Genomic DNA, 16,419 nt, shown 5'->3' with positions numbered 1-16,419 from the left:
AGCCACCTTCTGAACAAAACTCTCTTGCCAGGGAGACAGCCCAGCAGCAGAAATGCCTGCCTGGCACGAGCAAGGTCCTGAGTTCAATCCCCAGTACTGCAAAAACAACAATAACAACAACAAAAAACCTCTCTTCTTTCCAAACACAGCTGAAGCGTCCTGTGGGGATGTAGCTCAGTGGCAGAGTGTACCTCAGTATGCAAAAAGGCCCTCAGTTCCATCCTCAGCATTGCAAAAATAAAAAATAAACTTTAAGAAGCACAGCCCTGTTACTCTGGTGCACAGCAGCACTCTTCAGGAAAAGCATCTCTGAGGAGGCAGCTGCCAACAACTCTGCGACTCTGTCATGGCCTACGATGTTGACGCAGTCTCCCCTCCCCACCAAGTGACAAAAATCAGGAAATTAAAATAATTCTTCCTTACGTGTTCTCTTACGCTGATGATCCTGGCAGCTTCTAAGGATGGGACAGGTCTGCCTGCATTCTGCAGCAGCAGGAGGCCGGGCAGTACCCACTCCCCATCCTGTGTACCTGGGAGCTGGCTTGATTTCCTCAGGTCATCAGGTTTATGTCTTCGTTTCTTTTCCTATCTATTGCCTCCTCTGAAGCAAACTGCAGGGCTCTCTAACCCCAACTTAGCTGTTTTTGCCCACCTCAAGTGCTTTAAGAATCAAGAGTCCAAGCCACTTGCTCTGGAAGATGAACTTCCTACAAGATAAAGGCCCCGTGGCCACTGGATTGCCTTTATCCACAATGACAGAGAATCCTGTGCATGGAAGGTGAGCGAAGCCTGCATGCTCAGGTAGCTGTGGCTCTTCCACCCGGCCTGCCCGTCCGAAGCTGGGCCCTTTTGCGCCAGCTGTGAACCCCAGAAACCCATGGTCCCCACGCCCACAGCCCTGCTGCCTCGGGGTGCCACATGGCACACTTATTAATAAATTTTCTGCATGGTTACATAAGCCCACAAGAGAGGAAAATGGAAATGATTCCAGAAGATATTCTTCATGTGGTTCTCATGAAATCTTTAATATCTCAATACTTAGGGAAGAGCCCTCCTGGCAAGATACAATCAATTTTCATGCTTCATTAGGAAAATAGTCCTTTCAGTACTGTTACGGAAATGGCTATAGGCCAAAGAGGAGAAAATTACACTCTGCACTGAACCAAACCCTGAGGTACTTTGGACTAAATCCTTTCTTCCTGCCTGAGGCACATGCGAAACAAGAATAAATGCTTTCTTGCAGTTGGTTGAGTTTGTACTGGCCCCACCCGAGAATGGCTAGGATCCAGGATTACACCTAAACTAGCATAATGCAATTCAACCAACCAGCTCAGGAATTTTTTTCCCCTCCCCTTATGGTCTTGAGGATCTGACCCAGTGCCTGTGCATGGAGCTATGACCCAGCCCATTGTTAGAATTCTGAAACAGTCTTGCTGCATTCCCCAGGCTGAGCCCCAGTGTGTGATCCTCCTGCCTCAGCCTCCCAGAATGCTGGGCTTGTAGGCACCTACCACTCTGCCTGAGAGCTTTCTTTCTTATTTTTTTTTAAACAATGAATTTGGGTGGACTGTAGCTGAATCCAATAATCACCCCCCCAAAAAATAAATTGCAGATAATATGAAGGAAGCCCATGGGTATGTGGAAGAGGAGGAGGTGAGGAAGAGAGAGAGAGGCTGGAGACAGGCCTCAAACACACTAAACTTCTTCAAAGACAAAAGTGCATCGTGCCAGCCTCCTACTTCCCATTTAATTGAAAAATTATAGCTTTTTTTTTTTTTTTTTAAAGTATTTATTTGTTGCAGGATCTCACTACGCAGCTCACACTCCTGGTGATCCTCCTGTTTTCAGCCTCCCCAGCGCTGGGATTATAGGCATATGCCACTATGCCCAGACTGGACTATGGCCAGCTCAGCTTGCCCTGGGGGCGGGGCTGGCATGACATGTGATGTCAGGATTGAACAGCAGTCTCTGCACTTGCCTAAGCAGGCACTTTAGTCCGCTGAGTGATCTCGCCGGCCCCCAAAAAGATAGCTTTTAAAGTCACAGTTTCCCCTTATCTGATTCAAGAAGGCAAGACTATTTAAGTCACTATTTACATGTTTTCTGCCTTAAATAGTTGACACACTCAATTTCCTGACAAAGAAATTGACACAAAATTATACTTTATGGTCTCAAAATGACATGTTCTTGGAACTGTTCAAGTTAAAAGCATTGTCATCCCGCTGATATGTTTGCTCAAGGAAGTTGCTGTGACCTGGTGACATTGTAAAGGGGATCGAGTGTCAAAGAGACACCTGCAGGGACCGAGCACACGCTCTAATTTTGAAGTTGTTTAATTCATTTATTAGTTCACTACGGATGCATACATTTCCAGTATCCTCAAGAATTATGCCACTAAATCCCAGCAGATTATAGGAATAAAACAAAAAACGTATTTATAACCATGACTAATAGAGAGTGGATGAGCATTTCTGCCTGCTGCAGGCTGACGGCTTCACACGCACACACCTACCCATCCAGATTCTCAGGGTGGATTCCCAAGCTCCAAGCTGACAGTTCTCGGAGGCGAGTAGGCTGGGAAGAGGGAACCCATATGAATGGGATGAGCAACCTTATAAAAGAGGTCACTTCCTCCATGTGAGAACACAGCAATACGGTGACATCTAGGAACCATGACATGGGCTGTCACCGGTCATGGAATCTGCCAGGCCCTTAGCTCGCGCTTCCTTGAGAAATACATTTCTACTGTTTATAAACAATGCTGCTGATATTACTTGGTAATAGTAGCTGAACAGACTTAAGATTTTTTTTTTTTTTTTTTGGCGGAACCAGGGATTGAACTCAGGCCCTTGCACTTGCCGGGGAAGCGCTTACTCCACTGAGTCATCTCCCCGGCCCCCAGACTTAAGATGTTGTCCAAAGCTAAGCTTATGTAAATCAAAGTCCAGTGTGAAGCCATTTCAGGGCTGAGCACCCTGCAGTCTCTATAAGCTCTGGGAAACAAGCCTGCTGGGGTCATGTGACCACCCAGTTCTCCTCACCTCTGCATCACACGTCCTGATGGTAATGTGGCAGGCTGCGCCCCTACAGCCCAAGATGGACTTGCCTTTCTGTGTCAAGAACACACAGAGTTTGAAAAGTGGTTCTTCAAGACCTACGAGAGTTAGATCACCAGGTGACAGGAGGCTCTGGAGAGTCCGTGCTGATTGGCTTACAGGCTATTCTCTAGCAGCCTGGGTTGGTTGGGGACAGAGACACCAAAAGGACCACTGGAGCACACACAGACGCACTCCTGTCAGAGTGGCAGCCTTCCAGGCGCAGAGGGGAAAACACCTGTCAGTCCGCACGTTCCTGTGCGGGAGCTACAATCAGGAACACGATGGCCCACGATAGCACAGGGATCACAACCGAGCTGAACCTTGACAGAACAGCGGCCACCAACAATAAGAGGGACAGCACACGGGCGAGGTAAACAGCGAGGCATATGTGAAATGAATCCAGTGTGAGCACATGCGGTGTGGTGGGAACGGCGAGTGACTACCGGGGGCTCTGTCCCTTGCTGCCCTGGGAGACGGTGGCATCCCTGCACATAGCAGCCGCACGCAGGGTGTGATGGGCAAGGCTACGCTCCGGGTGCCTCCTGCTTTCTCCGCAAACACCGCAAGCCCTGTAGCAGCCACACAGCTGCCCTCTGCTCCACGCCCCGCTCTTCTACAGTGAACAGCTACCAGGGCCGCTCTGCCTCTCCAAGCCAGCATCATTCTGCAAGCTCGGGTCAAGTCCTGATTGGCACGGAAGCCATATTTGTCTCCTTCAACCTAGAAGTTCAGAACCTTCACTGGCACTCCAGTCTGCTGGTCTGTCCTCCAGATGCTGCCTTGTGTCCACGACTTTAGCTCTACACTTTACCACTCCCAAAGCCCTGCCTCAGCCATCGCTCCTTCAGGACCTCCCCGGCCATTCTTTAGGAGGCACAATGGGCCATCTTCCTGATTACCAAACTGAGGCTCAGGTCAATTAAAGAAAGTTCCCAAGGTCACAGACAGCATAACCCAGGAGGCCCACACTGGCCCCAGATCTACAGAGCTGATGCACGGTGCTCTTCGTATCATAGCCCTCAGGCTTCTTTTTGACTTAGGAAATGGTCACAGTGACACAATGTTATGGTTTCTGTCTAGTTGTCCCCCCAAAGCCTCATGCAGTCATCGGACAGGGACTTCTAAACTTTGAGATTAACTCATGATCCACTGGGATTATAGGTTTTAGTACTGCTGGAATTATGGGTGTGAGTGCTACACCCAGCCTGGAGCATATAGCCTGAATGTAACGTAAGAGAGAATGACTTCCTCTCTCTTGCCATCTTTGCCACTGCTCCTCCATTTTGCTCTCTTGCTCTTTGCTGCTGCCGTGAATGGCTGCCCTCTGCCATGTGCCGCTCTGCCTTGGAGTCAGCTGAGTATGGACTGAAACCTCCAGTAACTGTGAGCTAGATAAACGTTTCCTTCCTTCATTCTGGGTATCGGGTATTTGTCCCAGAAAGGAGAGTAGAGTAACTGAGACACACCTTTTGGCATAAGTGTCTTATCTTTACAGTGAAAGCTCTCTGGAACAATATTTACCACCAAGGCTACTGTTTTATGTTCTCCCGAGAGATGCACGAAAGCACAGAGCAGGGGCTCATTTACTCACTCATTCACTTGGTCAGCAACCATATACTCAGCACCTAGCAAGTACTAGCTGGACACTGGCCAAGGCATTAAGGAAACAGACAAGTAAAACTCACTTGGCCATCCCATGTCTTGTGGACACAGGCATGTGCAGGGCTCACAACATACAGAAATGAACAATTCTGTGGAGGTATCAACAAGATGCAGAAAGGCAGAGGACGGGCTGGGAGTCACTCCAGCTGCACATGACAGGAGCTCTCCTTGGACTGGATCTGGGGATAAACTCAAAGCAGAAGGAAGGCAAACAAGAAAGAAAGGCAGCAGGAAGCTTAGGCGAGCCTGCGTGGACTGCACACACCTGCCCGACAAGCTTTGGGACGGTTCTGCCACCCACGGCCATGCTTTGGAGGAAGCTCTTCAGGGGGTTGGGGGTGGTCCTTAGCATGGGTGGGTGCGTCTCTGTGCTTGTTCAGGATGCAAACTGCGAGTCCACCGCTTCCTCCAAACCCGCCACAATTTGCCTGGTGATACCAGAATCAATGCCAAAGTAAGCTGCCAGGACCGACACATCAGGTTCCCACTCTCAGAACACAGGGGCCTTTAAGAATCATGCCTGGGGACAGAGATTCCAAGGCCATGTACCTACCACCCTTTAAGCAAGTCTACTACTATATGCCAGGTTGAACACCTGTAGAGAAAATTAAACTTAATAACTCTTATACATCATGGGGCTGTGAGCATGCTGGCCAGCCCTAAGCCCCTTCTAAGGCTTGGTTACTCAGCACCTAATATCCCTGTGTTGGACTTTGTGTTTGGGTTCATTTAGGGAGACAGTAAGGAATTAGTATCCATGTGATATTTTCTTAAAGCCTTCTTCTCTACCTGAAAATGCCAGACACACTTCAGATGTCAAATGTACCCTGGAGCTCTAGGGAGGGGCTGACTGAGCCACATGAGTGCTCTGAAGTGGGTGTCGAAGCCTGTCTGGATCATTCTCTCTCCGGCACACATGCATGCAAATGTTCACAGGCTTGGAGGCAATAAATAGCTCTTTGGAGAGTGAGAGATTACATCACATCTTCGAGTGCCCTGTTACCTGAAGTCAGAGCAGCTTGGCAATCCTCTCTCCAGAAGGACTCACTGGGAAGCAAAGCTGCTGGGCTCACTTTGACCCCCTCCAAATGATCGCTTTGAGGGCACTTTTATGGGGTCAATTATGCCCACCCAAATTTACGTTGACATCTTCCCCCTTTGTACTGTTCAAGGCAATCCTACTTGGAAATGGGGCTGTTGCACATATAATTGAGGTCATCCTGGAGCAAAGAGGGGGCTCTAGTCCAGTGGATGTTCTTGCAAAAAGAAGAAACCTGAACACAGAGAAGCACCTGGGGTGAAGAACATGAGAACTGGAGCGATGATCTCCCAGCCAGAGGGCAACTGGAAGCTAAGAGAGACCGCATTAAAAGAGGCCAGCCCAGGCATGTGCTGAGGGAGCGCAGCCAAGGTCCACTCTTGAACTTTCAACCCCTAGAGCTGCAGCACACTAAGTTACTGTGGCCTAAGACCCTGACATCCCGGTATGCAACCTGGCAGCCCTGCACACTATCCTAGGCATACGTAATATGGCTGGAATGTGAAGGAATAAACTCGCCATCTAGTGACAGGCATTCTTTTTGATGTCATAATAGTAACACTCAACCTCTTTGAGCATATATCCTGCCCACTGACCCAAACGACCGTAAGGTAAAGGCAGGGGCATCACACAGTCACCCGTGTTTTGCTTCTAGAAGTGGGTAACTTTCTAATCAAGTCACCCCGCTGAGCACAGCCACACTTCTCCACTCATTTTCAGGTAGGTTCCAAACCTCCTGTTGTTTTGAGAAGTCCCCAGTGGTCAAAAGTCAGAGCATGGTATTAAAAGACTTAGTCTAGGAGCCACTGCCATTTCTGTAAGTCTCTACTTATAGATTTAAAACATGGAATGACAGAAGTCTATTAAAAATAGATCAAAACATCCCAAATTTAGGCTCCACTAATTGGTACGTGGCTATGAGTAATCTTATCCAGTAAGAAACCAAGAATTCTCTCATAAGCTTTTGCTTTTTAGGAAATAGAATTAAGTCCAAAAAATCCATAATATAAAAAAGTTAAGGGTCAAGGTAAGGTGAAGGGATAGGGTTCTGAAACTACTTGAAAAATTTTCAAAGCATATTAATGTAAATAGAACTGGGAGGATATCAATGTGGGATTACTTTGTCATTCCAGCCTTGTTGGACTTGGGTCTTCTTTCCACCAAGCACATTTACATTTCCTTTTTCTCCTTTAAAACTGCAATACTTAAGTCTTCATTTAATAGAGGAAGAAGCAGAGTGCGGTGCTCACAGTTAGGTGCTCAATATATTTCCATCCATTATTGGTGATAGTTAATGTTGGATTTATGCTCAAATTATCGATAACGTTAGATTTATGTTTAAATAATTCAACTCTTATTAAAACAGAATTCTTATGTACTCTGTTGCCCCCCTCTTTTCTATATGATCATTAGATCGTTCTTTTAATTGCTTTGTTTGAACTATTTAACATCAGGCACACAGCTGGAGACAAAGATAGGTAACATGAGTCCTTTCTGCCCCAAATGGGGCAAATGATGAATGGAGCCAGTTGGACACAGGGAACTCCTTTGGCCAATCAAGTACAGACCAATGGGCTATTTTTGTATCAGGGATCAAACTCATGCCTTGCACTTGCCAGGCACGTGCTTATGCTGCTGAACTATCTCCCAGCCCCCAGTGTGCTGCTGCATAAGTAAAATATTAATTTGGTCACTGGGAAAGTTATTAATGCAATGCTAGGGGTGTACTTTGCCTTGTTAGCAGGAGTTTTGGTTGACAACATTACCATCCATCTAAAAAGAAAGTCTGGAACAACCCTGCCAATCTCTAACCAGAAAAGTAGCCAATGTAGCAACATTAGCCCCTATCAGTAATGTCCAGATGGCCCTGCCAAGGCTATATGGGGTATGTGGTGTATTCTGTCCCCTCACAAACTTCATTTTGTACATCCAGATAAGGTACCTCTTGAGACCCCTGACTGCAATCTATACAATGATGGTTTATGGCACAAGCCAATCTTTCCTGTCTCCAAGTTACACCCAAACTTCTTTTAATACAACTCCATGAGGGTCATAGATTGATTGATTGATTGATTGATTTCTTTCTTTCTTTCTTTCTTTTTTTCTTTCTTTCTTTCTTTCTTTCTTTCTTTTTTTTTCTTTTGTATTTAGGACAGGGTGTATAGGGTCTTACTGCATAGATCGGACTCATAGTGATCCTCCCGTTTACAGCCTCCCAAGTGCTGGGATTACAGGCGGGCGCCATGACACCAGTGTCAATTGCCATCTCAGTGAGCCCCGGGGGTAGGACTGGCAGGGAAGGCCTGGGGATCAAACTCCTGGCCCCTGTGTCTGCCTAAGCAGGTACTTTAATCCTCTGAGCTATTTGCTGGCCCTGAGGGGCATAGCTTTTTAAAAACACTATTCCTTCCACTGCTCAGGAGACAGACCAATAAAGAAACATATGATTTATGATGAAAGGAGCAGAACATGGGATGAGCCCCAGGAGTGCTCTCTAAAAATAGTATCTGGCCTTCTGGGGAGTCACCTGAGAGATATGACCTTGAACAAATGGCATGGAATCCGACTGTATGAGGTTTTCTTCACATCCATTCTGTTTCTGTTCCCCCTAATATCTCACCCATTCACTAAGTTTACAGGCTGTCTGTTCTTTTCACAACACAGCAAGCAGAAGACCTGAAAGACATAGCTCCTCTTCAAAGAGTCTAGTGTGCCAGCGTGTGTAGATGACCAAGAGAACCACTAGAAATCCTCCACAATGAATTTTCTGGACATAAAAGCCCACATCAATTCCTTGGAGGTGAGAGCAATGCTAAGCTCTGATGGGGACACGGGAGCTTCTGCGGGAAACCGGAGAGGAAGTAGCCGTGGTCAGACAGGGAGCCTGTGCAAGGCCCACGAGGCCACAGAAGAGGACTCGCCACATCTGGGAGGCCAGGTAGGGCCGTAGGCCATGCAGGACCTCTGAAGGGTCAAGCAGGGACATTCTCACGGTAAGACGCTAACCCTGGACACAGGGTGGAGGAACAATAGAAGGGACCGAGTTCTAGAGGCCCGGAGAGCGGTCAGGAGGAGCTGGTGGCAGCACAGCATGTTCTGGCCTCACCCTGGGGCTACAACGTTGGCAAGGACAGGTGGACAGGAGGGTGTCGTGTGACAGCAGCATCGCTGTGGCTGTGGGAGGCGGGATGCACACACACAGAGGAGAAGAGGTGGCTGCTGTCTGGGCCATGCCTGTCACATGAAGACTGCAGGACACGTAACACGAGAGCTTCTTTCTAACTCACCGCTTGCCTTTCTACTATGCCTTTAGGTTAGCAATGGCGAATCTCTACAGCTCTCACTGACAGCCAACAGCCAGTGGTGGCACGTGTGCCATAGGTCCCCACCATGCCTCTAGGACAAAGTCACAAATTTGAACTGGGTATCAGAGCCCTCTATAGTCTCCTACAGTCAGCAAACACAGGAGACACGCATGAACGTTAGACACACAAAAGGAACCTTCTCCATTGGACCACATAACATGTTCTAACTTCAGGTGTGGCTCAGTACTTGGCTATAAGAAAAGAAGACAAACAGCTTGTAACCTATTGCTCCTGGGTACGTCCATCCTTAGCCCCACCCCTTCCTCTCCAGCAAGGTGAAGCACCTGGGGTCCTGGCATGTTAAGTGAGCTGCACACTCTAGGCACCGAAGCAGCAGACTGCATACTGGGTTTATTTCCTTTTTGTTTCCTTCTTTTTTTGCAAAGAAGCCACAGTTCGGAAGTCTACGCAAACCTCATTAAGGTACAGTGGCTCCAGCAGCTTTCCATCAGTCCCTCCTCCCCGCTACTCTGCCCTTCCGGAGCCGACAGTGTCAGCTGCTTGGAGCGCTCTCTCCACGAGTTCTCCACACTGCTCCTGCAGCAGCTCCAGCTCAGGAAATTTCTGGGCAGTGCTGACAGTTTGTTAACCATGAAAAATGGGAGTTCAGGACCGGAGGGGGTGGAGAACATTTCAACATCCTTTCGAAGGTGCAAGGCTATTAACAGTGATGCTGAGGGTGTAAGAATTTCCTTTCGGATCAGACTGTCTTCAACCTCAAACTTTTACCTAAGAGACAGAGAGTGACAGCTCTGATAAAACACCACACACGCTGGGAGGGGGATGGCACTGCTGCTCAGGGAAGAGGGGAGGGCCCAGGGAGCTCCCTGACCATTCTGACCTTCCCCTGTGGGCCTCTGGGCCTCCAGGCCTGCAGGGCTGGACTGACTGGGACAGTGGCTGTTTTGTGAAAGAGAAATACCTTTTGTCGACAACACAATGGGAAGCAGAAATGAAAGAAGTGAAGAAATGCACTTTAAGACTAAAGGTAGGGGCCAGAGAGATGGCTCAATGGAATAAGCGCTTGCCTGGCAAGTGCAGGGGCCTGAGTTCAATCCCCAGTTCTGAAAGAAAAAAAAGGCTAAAAATAGTACAGAAATGTACAGAGAGAGCAATTAATAGAACTCCTTAGGTTGACTTAGATGAAAGTATTCTAGGCAGTCTGACAGGGCTAGGCCCACAGAAGAAGCCAGTACAGAGGATGAGAAACCTTGCAGCATGGGGAGCTAGGCCCTCCAGCTGTGGGCAGACCTCCAGACCAAAGATAAAATAAATACAGCCACATACCTCCCTAGGGATGGACACCAGGGATTGATGGTCTAAATAGGTCTCTATCACCTTGAAAAAGCCAGGAAGTATCACTAATCCAACCCTCTACAGGAAGAGTCTCTGTTCTGTACTCAGGCCCTCTTGCTATATAACTATTCCCGATTTGATTCCGATTTAATCAATCTTACCTGACCAATCATACTTGTAATCTTATTGGTTGACTACAGTTTTGTCCCGTCTCATGCCCGCCTTGCAAGTTCTCAAGTTTGCCACCTTGGGCCCACCTCCTGTCATGGTTTTGCTCTACAAAAACCTCTTAAAAAGGCAGATTTCTTAGCAACCCACTGGGGTCCCCCTTCTAGCTCTCTCTTGGACAGAAGCTTTCTTTCCCTCAATAAATATGCTCTGCTCTTCACCCCTGTTGTTCCTAAAACTCATCTTTTGATTTTTAAAGAAGATGAACTTATCCCAGTATCTTTCAGGTTTCGAGTTTCCTTCCCCGGTATTAATCTGTTTGACCCTTCTTTGAAGAAAAGGGTCACGGTTCACCATTGTACCTTGAAGTATCTAACAGTACCTGTCACACAGTAAACGTGTAATAGACGTTGTTGGCCTAAATGAACACACCTGGAGTGCGGCACCACGCAAATCCCTAACTCACAGATGGATTAAGAAGATCGGGAGAGCAACGAGGTCACAAGCCAGCATTCTACACTAACCCGCAGACCCCTACTGAGAGGAGGCGCACCAAGATGAAACAGAATTGCACGTTTAAATTCAGTTTGGGCAATCTACTGTGTTAGCAAGAACCTGTCCCCCGCCCCACCCCCAAATACTGAAGGCTGCAATGCGGCACTAGGTGAAGGTCCTGGGTTCAATCCTTACTACTAGGGAAAAACAGAAAGGAAAAGTTCAAGCAGAAGCAAGCTGAAGCAGTCTCGCACCCCAGTCAAATGCCTTTGCTCTCCACAGGGCCGCAATGGCGGCGTCACATACATCTGGGTGCTGAATGAAGCAGACGCAGCAGGTCCCCCTGTGCCTAGGCGTGTGGTCCTCCACAGAGGCGGAAGAGGCAGCACTTGGTGCTCCAGCCCAGAAGCCGCTCACACACCACGCTTGCTGTGGTTGTCAACCAAGGAGGCGGTCGCCCTCCCAGGGAGACAGGGGCAGCAGCTGGATGGTTACAAAGACTAAGCGACGGTACTGGGTACTGAAGTGTGAGGGCAGGATTGGACCACGGGTGCCAACTGAGTCATAGAGAGGAACTCACAGCTGAGCTCTGTCCCGGCTGCCTCGCCTCGTTATGAGACACTGCAAGTTCACAGAAACACTCTCAAAAACAGGTGGCGCTGCCCTGGGGTTCGCCTCTGTGTTCTCTCCATGTAAAATATCTGAAGAACATTGCCACAAGTGTCTCGGAGCATGTCTGAAATAATATTAGTAGCTAAAATAGAGTGCGCACCGCGTGTGAGGTGGCTGTAGACCTGTAACACACAATGAGAGCTCAGCCAGTGTGACAAATACAGCAGCTATTACTGCATTTTTAAACTTTCAGGTGAGGAAAGTGGGCCAAAGAGAAAAAAGCTATGTATCCAAGCATCGCCCCATGACGGAGGAGCTTACGCTTGAATCCAGTGTTCTTTGACGCCAAGCCCAAGAGTGACCACTGAGCAACCACTTTGGTACACGTGGATGTGAAATATCCAAACTACTCTGCCCAGGGGAGTGTGCCAGTCTAAGGGGCGACCCAGAGGAGTCGCCTAAGCACAGAGCCTGTTGGAAGGTGAAGAAGTCCCAGGTCCCTGCACAGTGCCACCGCAGGCTGGCCTCGAAGGAATCCCAGCAGCAGCAGCTGTGCACAGGTGGGCTACCTGCACCTGACTGCTTTCGTGCCAGGATCTTTGCTACTAAAATAGAGGATGTTCCTGACAGCAGGGCTCCACAGAAACACACAGGAAATTCCATGCAACAGCTGAGGAGTAAGTGGTGGTTTCTTTGTGTAACACAGGCCACACCGACATTCATTCCCAAGCCAGAGGCCAAGGCATGAGGTGCTGAAATAAGGGCACAGGAGAAGTTTCACCATTTCTAATTAAATATGTTACATTAGGTGTAGGGTGTGTCTTTTAAAGGAAGAAAGGTGCCATCTCAGTTGAGAATTTCACAAGTGACTGTGGCCAGTGTTTTATGGACAACCCCAAGGAGGTGACAGGATCCAGTGAGGTTCGAGAAAGCGGAGGCCCCAGTGGACTAGGTGTTCACACCAGTGCTGAGCAAGTGAACTTCTGTACTCCCTTCAGCAACTAGTTCTCACCTTCTGTGCCTCGCATTCTTTGCTTATGGGGCCCTAACCATGTCTGAATGCAAGATTATTGGTACTCCAAAGCACCCCCAGCTCTTCACGGGGCTTTCCACCAAGACAAGTCAAACAATGCTGCATATTTGTGTAAGCTCTGGATAAATGATTATGAGAAATATATTATCATGCCATATTCTTTGGAAAACAGCACATGAGAAATTTTATCCCATTGTTTATCCTGACCAACCCTACGTCCACTCCACGTCCATCGGTCATCCTTGTCTCTTCCTAGGCATGGACCTGGATTTAAAAGATAACAACTCCTGGTAGCAAATGCACACCGCATTCTTAGTTACGTGTATTGTTTCTGCAATTTCAGAAGCAACTGAAGGAAGGACTCTAAACAGCAAGGCCAGCGTGCTGCATTTACTGCAGACCGGCTGCCCGATTTCATCTGACTGTCTTCTACGTTGAGAACCCTTAATTTTCTTGTCTCCACTACACTGGGAAAGTCCTGAGAAGGGGAGGCAGTCGTAGTCCTAGTTTCTGTACATACCTGCGATCTCTCCGCTGTCGGAACTACATAGCAGATAATAAACTAAGTGTCTAGCACCTCTGTGTATTCTCCTTCTGGAGAAACAGAAAACATAGAATCCAAGACAAAGGATCAGCCGAAGGCACTAACTAGACACCTGGGAGTCCTCGCACTAACGTGGCGTCACATTCACTGTATGCCAAATGAGTGAGGCCAGCCCACAGGGCTCACGAGTTGGTGGCATGCTCACTGTGCTGTGACCAACAGCTCAATCTGTTCCTTCGGAAACAGGGGTCAGCAGCACTCATGAGATTAACCCAGGCTTGACGCTAAGGAGAACTGTGCGTGCTCACCTCTTGCAAAACCTCTCCTCGACTCACCGCACTAAGCCATGAAAGTAATTTCCTCACTTCAGGTGCAGACAGAGGCTGCATCTGCCTCCTCCTCTTCACAGATGGGAGAGGGAGGCTGGACCACGTGTGGCCAGACCACACTGGCAAGTGCGTACAGTGTGGTCACAATATATGATGATGTTTACCATTTTTAAAATGCATTACAGTAGAAGAGGCACTCCCATGAATTCTGCTCAAACACTGCACACCCCAGCCCTCATTCTAGGCTCTCGCCACTTTCTATAACAGCTCCTGGCTTTCTCTTTCATGAATGGCCCTGTGCTGAAAGCCTGGACCCCCACTCAAAGCATCACTGGGAATGGAGGAGCTCTGGACGTTGTTAGGTCATGGAGGGTGTGGCCCAGAAGGGGATCTGTGGTCAGAGCCTCTTCCCATCCCTTGGCTTCCCAGCCACCTCGAGGTGAACACACCTCCATCACATGCTCTCACCATGATCGGAGGTGCTGCCATGGGCCCAACGCAGCAGGGCCAAGTGACCGTGGACTGCAACCTCTGAATCTAGGAGCCACAGTAAACCTTTCCTCCTTGCCAGTTGAGTTTTGCAGGTATTAGTCATAGTCATGGGAAGCTGACTGGCAGGTGGGAAGATTCTAGTTCTGACTCTACTCCACAGCTGCCTCTCAAGACAGAAGATGGGGCTTGTCATCCACCTTCCCAGGAAGAAGGGGAAAAAATCAAAGTCATCCTGATGAAGGTTTCTAAAAAACAAGGAAACACTACCCAGGTGTAAGTCACACTGCCTTTAAGAAGCAGCCTCTTCAGGATTTACCTACAACACAGCAGGGGCCACAGCACCAAAGCTGTCGCCCTGTTTCCTTGGGAGTTCCCAGGCTCAGTTCCCCATCAGAAGCACCCATCCCTGACCTACTACGGAACTTGCATTTTCTGGACAAGTACACAGAAAGTGGTTTTAAAAACAACTTTGTAAAGGAATTCTAATCAATGAGGTTTGGGAAAAACTTTTAAAAAAGAATGGGTCTCTCTGTGACAGATGAAAGGGTAACTGTGATTCATAAATCTGTCGTCTCTTCCTCCTAGCAAAGGACATCAGGTTTAATAATTCCAGCGTGCGAGTTTAGCTGTTTCACTGGCAAGACAGTGTTCAGGAAGCAAGCTGGCTTTGGAATGTACTACAAGGTTTTGGAAAAGCAACATGCCCTATGATCCAGACTGACTCCTAGGCATGCAGGAGGGCACGCACGGCATGGATGACTGCAGGGCCCGACCGTGGCGAATGGGACTCCAGCTTCTTTTGCACTTTTTGCTTCCCTGCCCTCCAGGCCGGCAGCCCACAGGAAGCCAGGGCCCTTGGAGGCAGCCTGATGCATCTACTTTCCTCTGCTGCGCCTGGCATCTCCTCTACCCAGCGGTTCAGGGACTGGCTCCTTGCTGAGAGGGATACGAAGGCAGAAAAGCCGAGGAGCCGAGTTGGGCAGCAGAGAACTCTCTGATCCCCTGACAGAAATGTGGAAGCTTCCCAGAGGTGATGGAGACCATGGCATAGCTTGGCCAGCCTGGCTGGCAGCAGCAATGGCACTGGCCAGCGATCATCAATAAACTCATTATCTTCTGCCCAGAGGGCTGTCCAATTCGGGGAAATTCCGCCCTTCCCACAGAGACACCGCATATGGGGAGGGCGGCAGAGCAAAGACAGCAGTCTGTCAACCCCTGATCCTGGTGGCGCTGGCCTGGCAATCCTCGAGGCTTGAGCTTAGGAGCCATCAGGCATCAGGTAAATGCCAGCCATACATCGCTCCTAAACTCGCCTACTGTTCTCCCCTCGCTTGAGAATCCTGAATGCCTGACGTTCCCTTCGTGGGCATTTTATGTTTGCTGCGTGGCTTCGCGATTTTTCAACCCACTTTCTATTTCTAAAATCACAAGTCAGTGAGTGGCTCTCAAAGTGTGGTCCTGGGGCCAGGTGTGTCGTGGTCACCTAGAAACGGCCATGAATACAGACTCTCCACGCCCCCCAGGAATGCTGACATGCTAGAAATCCGAGCGCCACTATGGTGCATGTCACACGGCTCCCCTCACACTGAAAAGAAATACAAACTATGTTTTTTCAGAACTTGCAAAATCTTAAAAACATTGTGTCTGAGTGAATTCATAAGCAAAATACAACATATTGACCTTTTTTTTTTTTTTTTTGCTTAATGACTATTTTCTTGCTCTACTAAAAGATTACCTTTTTCTCCCATACAAAATAGTATGATTTACAAATGATCAGATGGCAGAATTGCAATTATTTTAAAATACGCAAATCTATCATAGTATTATTTACCTACAAATGTTCTACCAGCATGTATGACAGCACATCATGGGCTATGGCATTAATGTGTTTGCATGAGCTTTAACCACGGAAGGTACATGCACACCTGTCCCACTGGGTGGCATGTCACAGTGCCATCAGGACCCCATAACCCTATCATGTTCATGTTCAAAGTTCTACTCAGGAACACAAATCAAAATGCACTAGCTGGCATTCACAGGTGAGTGGATTTTAAAATAAGCCCCTTTTCATTATTTTTTAAATGATCTACAACAAGGTGTTGTATACTTTCAATGTAGAACTCAAATGTGTGGTCCTTTTTCCTGTTTAATTATTCATGTTCCCTTTAATTCACATATAGCACAAATATCTATTGGCTATCAGCTTCTCTCGTTTTCTTAGACACTTCTTTGTGATAAGCCAGAAGCACATCTAGAAGTTAACAACTTGAAAATATTGATTTTTTT

The 16,419-nt window shown here is 48.0% G+C and overlaps 1 protein-coding gene and 1 long non-coding RNA gene across 7 annotated transcripts in view; one reads left to right on the top strand and one right to left on the bottom strand.

Moving 5' to 3' along the window:
- Atxn1 (ataxin 1) overlaps positions 1-16,419 on the bottom strand; it is a 421,514-nt gene that overhangs the window by 65,419 nt on the left and 339,676 nt on the right. The window lies entirely within an intron of this gene.
- The window catches only part of LOC111815872, an 11,314-nt gene continuing 1,321 nt past the window's right edge, over positions 6,427-16,419 (top strand). Inside the window, exons 1-2 of the long non-coding RNA XR_002820490.1 lie at positions 6,427-6,519; positions 8,464-8,599. This is a non-coding gene — a long non-coding RNA (uncharacterized LOC111815872). The remainder of the gene's footprint in view (positions 6,520-8,463; positions 8,600-16,419) is intronic.

Source organism: Octodon degus, unplaced genomic scaffold (assembly GCF_000260255.1).
Source record: "Octodon degus isolate 3935 unplaced genomic scaffold, OctDeg1.0 scaffold00023, whole genome shotgun sequence".
NCBI lineage: Eukaryota > Metazoa > Chordata > Mammalia > Rodentia > Octodontidae > Octodon > Octodon degus.
Note: the sequence above shows the minus strand (reverse complement) of the source record. Positions and strands in the feature narration are given on the sequence as shown.